Below are 6,000 nucleotides of genomic sequence, written 5' to 3' on the forward strand. Positions count from 1 at the left end.
GTGAGATTCATAATCATTCTTGTGATTGTGTTCACAAATTAGAGACAGTTTACTTACCCCTACTGCTGTGAATAAAATCAATTTTGTCAGTGCTGTTGGCACGTCATAACTGAAAATTCTGTAAAGTTGAGATTTGGGCCTACAAAACGCTATTTAAGAGAGCAGGTGGGTCTTGACAGTAAAGACAGTACCAAAAGCTGCATTAAGAACTTCATCCAGGCAGTTTGCTGTGACAAAACTTCAATGCTATCATACATTGTCTGGGATTTCTTCAAGGTCCTTTTCATTCCTCTGAGAAATGATGATTCACTTCCATCCTGCTCTGTGTGCTGCCAGCACTTTTTCTTTAATTCACTGGAAGATCAAGACCCCTCTGAAATTTCTCCAGTCATAACTACATTTGAATGTAAAAGCAGCCCACTAAAAGGTGAGGCAAGACAAGTCACTATGATAACTCCAGCATGGGGTCCATCTTTTGTGACAGCTCCAGCTGGAAAGTGCACATGGATGTCTGTGTTGTTAAGATCAAAACTTCCAGAAGCACAGGGCAGATGGTATTTCTCGGCATTGCTGCAGAGCCTACTAATAGCAAGATGGGTGGACTCTTCTCATGATATCCCCTAGCTGAGCAGTTAGAGTTAAATGACCTTCACCATCCATTCAACTTGCCTCCACAAATATGATTTCTCCACCTAAGGGAGTCCAAGCCAAACTTATTGCCATTCCTGGTTGACTCAAATGCCCATTTTATCTATCTGGAGCCCAAAGATGTCTTTTGGAGCATAGAAATCAATCAAAATTGGCATTTCAGGTGGTAGGGCCAAGTAAGTGCTGTCATTGATAGATTCAGATTTTGCGTCTTCTAAGATGTTTTCTCTGTAAATTTCTTTCTCATTCACATCAAAATGGTCCAACTTGACTTCCTTATATTGTTCTTTTCCCACCTTCACAGCAACAGCTGGGCAAATGGCCCCAAACCAGCTATCCAGAGAATGACCCCCTGCCTCTCTGGTACACCTGGTGAAGATGTGAAGAGGAGTAACCTGAGAGATCTGAATCTGCTGAGGACTCAGCCCATGCTGTTCCAGTTGCTTTGGGATCAAGTGCTTGCTGGCAATCTATCTTCTCTTGTGTATACCCTGGCACCTGAATGTCCTCATTCTGTCCAAGAAGACAGGTGGAGTAGTAGCAGTGGTATTGGCGATAGTCATTAAAATAACTTGGGAGAGGTTAAAGCCCACATTTAGAGACTGATTTGTGAAGCTATGGTTTTGTTCATGATCCAATACCTCAAGCAGAGCTGCTGCAGGATCACCTGGACACAACTTTTTCTAATTTGTGAACCTCATCTAATAGAAACACCAGATTGTTAACCTCAACGGTCTTCAAGTCATTGATTGTATGACCAGGTATACTGCCAACATAGGTGTGCCTGTGTCCTCCAATGTCAGACTATTCACGTTCTCATCCAAATACAATCTTGTGGAAATCTCGATCTAGAGTCTTGGCCACAGACTTTCCAACATTGTTTTACCAGCTCTAGGAGGGTCAGCAAAGCAAAGAGTGGGCCCTTCAGATTGGTTTTCAGCTGTTTGACAGCCTAATATTCCAAAATTCTGTCCTTCAATTTTTCAAGGCAAAATGCTTATTATCCAGAAGAATTTGGGCTTCTTGAATGTCTGGATGGTCGGTTGTACTTTTGTTCCAGAAAGTTCCACCATAAATTCTAAATAATTTCTAATCTGAACATATTCTGGCATTGCTTGAAGCATCTTTTTAGTCTTTTTCTCTTTTTGACACAGACCTAATGGGCTTCTTCTGACATATTGGATGCTCACTTTTTCTTCTAGCATGACAATATCATGATTATCTTCTTCCTCATGTTCATCTTTTAAAGTACCTAGGATGCGGGCCAGCCCGGTGGTGTAGCAGTTAAGTGCTCACGTTCCGCTTCAGCAGCACAGGGTTTGCAGGTTCGGATCCCAGGCATCGCTTGGCAAGCCATGCTGTGGTAGGCATCCCACATGTAAAGTGGAGGAAGATGGGCATGAAGGTTAGCTCAGGGCCAGTCTTCCTCAGCAAAAAGAGGACAATTGGCAGCAGATGTTAGCTCAGGACTCTTCTTCCTCAAAAAATAAAAAAAATAAATAAAGTACCTAGGATGTGTGAAATCCTATTGAGGCATATTCATATAATGCATTTATTATTATCTTTCTTGCTTTTTCTGTTTTATTATTATTATTATTATTATTATTATTATTTTTAGGAAGATTAGCCCTCATTAACATCTGCCACCAATCCTCCTCTTTTTGCTGAGGAAGACTGGCCCTGTGCTGACATCCATGCCCATCTTCCTCTACGTTATATGTGGGACTCCTGCCACAGCACGGCTTGATGAGCGGTGCATAGGTCTGCACCCAGGATCTGAACTGGTGAACCCCGGGCCACTGAAGGAGAACACGCAAACCTAACCACTGTGCAACCAGGCCGGCCCCAAGTTTTCTGTTTTTTTAAAGCAATTTCAATTCTTGCATTGGTTTCACAAGCAGTGGTATCATCATCTTGGACAGTTCCTCCAGAGTCACAGTATCTTAAATTTGGAGCATCATGAGTTTTACTTCCAGGAGCCCTACTAAGTTCTCACAGTGAAGAACCATGAAGAAACTCTGATGTTTCTGGCACGGGAGGGTGGGGGAGAAAGGTTACCATTTTGAAAGGATTTTGAAATATCCCCTGAGTGTGATCCGTAATAGAAGCCTCCACAGCAGGGGAAAAGAGTACCAAGCCTTATCCCACGTGGGTGAAGGGCAATTAACCAACTGCAGCCCCCTGTAGCCTTCCTGTCTCATCTAAAGAGTTCAAAGAAAAGAAAAAAAAAAGCTTAGAAACACTTGTGAAGGTCACAACCCAGGGACACAGGCCCACTAAAAGATTTAATTATATCCCCTCCCTTAACACCTTCCTACCGTGTCCCCAGGGCTGCAGTATAGTGATGGGATCATAGCTGAAAGAGTTGCAAGGCATAGGCTCTGTTTAAGGAGGAGATTTAGGGGAACCTAAAGACACAGGAAACACAAAAACAAGGACACTAGAGGAAATTGAAGCCTCTGACATGCACAGCTACGGTAAATATTAAACACAGCCCAACACCTAGCCAGATGAGCATAAAACTTCACACTAAAGGTTTATTTATTTCAGTTCCTATTTCCTAATACAGCATGTGTGGCTTTCAACCAAAAATTACAAGGCATGCTAAAAGGCAAGAAAAAACAGTCTAAACAGACAAAGCAAGCATCAGATCCACATTCACATTGACACAGGTTTTGGAAGTATCACACATAGAATCCAAAATAACCATGATTAGTATGTTAAGGGCTCTGATGGAAAAAATAGATGGCACACAAGAACAGATGAGGAATGTCAACAGACAGAGGGGAATTCTAAGAAAGAATCAAAAAGGAATGTTAGAAACCAAAAACACTACAAGAAATGGAGAAGGCCTGTGATTGGCTCATCTGTAGATTGCATACGGCCAAGGAAGGAATATGTGAGTTTGAATATATGTCAATAGAAACTTTGCAAACTGAAATGCACAGAGAAAAAGAAAAAAAATTTTAAAGCCCAGACTATCCAAGAACTGTGAGACAGTTTCAAAATATGTCGCATGTGTAATTGGCATACCAGAAGGAGAAAAGAGAAAGAACAGAGTAGAAAAATATTTGAAGTAATAATGGCCAAGGATGTTCCAAAATTAATGACAGGTTAACCATAGATTGTAGAAGCTCAGAAAAGACCCCAACAAGATAAATACTAAAAAAGTCTATACTTGGACATATCGTCTTCAAACTGTAGGAAACCAAAAGATATATCTTGAAAGAATCCAGAGGAAAATAAACACCCTACATCTAGAGGAACAAGGATGAGAATTGTGGGATTCTCATCATAAACCACGCAAGCAAGAAGAGAGTGGAGTGAAATATTTAAAGTGTTGAAAGAAGAAAAAACACCACCCACCTAGAATTTTATATCTAGTGAGATTATCATTCAAAAGTGAAGGAGAAATAAAACCTTTCTCAGACAAACAAAAACTGAGGGAATTCATCAGCAGCAGACCTGCTCTGCAATAAATAGTTTTTAAAAGTTCCTCAGGGAGAAGGAAAATGATAACTTGGATCTTCATTAAAAAGAGGAAGAGAAGGAATAAATTAAGGTAAAATGAAACTTTTATTTTTCTTATTCTCAATTGAGCTAATAATAATAGTGACGATGTATTGGGTGATTATAGTATATGGATAAGTGAAAGGAATGAAAACAATGTTACAGAGGACTTACATTACTTATAAACGTATATTACAAACTCTACAGCAACCACTGAAATTTTTTTTAAAGAACAATTGATATAGTAAGAGATGAGAGAAAATGGAATCATAGAAAATGCTTGTCTAAAACCAGAAAACGCAGAAAAAGAGAAGAAAAAAGAATAGATATAATGAATAGTAAACAGTTATAGACATTGTAGATATGAGTCCTACCGTATTTTAAAAAAATCGCTAAATATAAATCGTGTAAATTCACCAATTAAAAAACAGAGACTGTCAGTGGATAAAAAAACAAGACCCAATTAAATGTTGTATACAAAATGCCCACTTTAAAAATAAAGATACAGATAGATTACAAATAAAGACAGAAAAAAATGTACCCTGCTAACACTAACCAAAAGAAAACAGGAGTAACTATATTAATTTCAGACAAAGCAGACTTCAGAACAAGGAAAACTATCAGGGATAAAGAGGGGTATTACATAACCATAAAGGGTCCATGCTCCAACAAGACACACAGTCCTCAACATGTATACATCGAACAACATAGTGTCAAAATATGAGGCAAAAACTGGTAGAACTGCAAAGAGAAATAGCTGAATCCATTGTTATGTTTGGAGATTTCACCCTCTCTCTCAGAAATGGACAGATTCAGCAGGCAGAAAATCAGTATAGATGCAGTTGACCTGAACAGCACCATCAGTCAACGTGGTCTAATTGACATTTTGTAGAGTACTTCATCCGATAATACTCATTCTTCTCAAACGCTCATGGAACATTCACCAAGATAGACCACGTTCTTGGCCACAAAACACACTTTAACAAAAATAAATAGAGATTGTACAAAGTATGTTTTCAGACCATAATGGAATTAAACTAGGAATCAATTACAGAAGGATAGCTGGAAATCCTAAAATGTTTGGAGATTAAACAACACGCTACTAAACACATTGGTCAAGGAAGAAGTCTCAAAGTATTTTAAACTAAATGAAAATTAAAATAGAACTTATTAAAATTTATAAGGTATAGCAAAAGCAGTACTTAGGGGGAAATTGATAGCATTGAATGCATCTATTTGAAAAGAAAGATTTGATATTTCTGAGGGACCTGATTTACTTACCTGATTGATGTCTCTCTCTTTCCGAAATATTGGGAAACATGGACTCCTCTTTAGGTAGCAGAGTGACAGAAGAAGGAGCCCCACCCCACACAGGAAGGCAGGGATGGGAATACCTAGGAACTCAAGCTGGAGCTCAGCCATGGTGCATTAACATTCCTCAGACAAAGAGGGTGATCTGCATCACCAGAAGTGCACTGCCACCTCAGGCAGCTGGGCGTTAAGAGTGCACATTCTAGACTAGAGTTCCAGGCCCACATCACAGAGCTTTAGCATAGACACCAAAGGTTCTTGAAGGTCGGGGAGGGGAAAACACAGAAGTGATGAACCCACAACCCTTCCCCCACCATCCAGGCCAGCAAATCAGTCCACCCCTCTGAGGCCCTTTAGATCCTTCCAACTTACCTTCCAACTCCACATGTTCACCATAGCATATATTTCACCTTGGTGAAATTTTCTATTTATTCTGTTACCCAGCTGTTACCTAAGAGCCTTTTATTGCTTGGTGATCTCCTTTTGGACCCCCACGTCATCTTTGAAAGTCGGTCCTGTGCCCAGGGATTT

This window comes from Equus asinus, unplaced genomic scaffold, assembly GCF_041296235.1.
Source record: "Equus asinus isolate D_3611 breed Donkey unplaced genomic scaffold, EquAss-T2T_v2 contig_307, whole genome shotgun sequence".
NCBI lineage: Eukaryota > Metazoa > Chordata > Mammalia > Perissodactyla > Equidae > Equus > Equus asinus.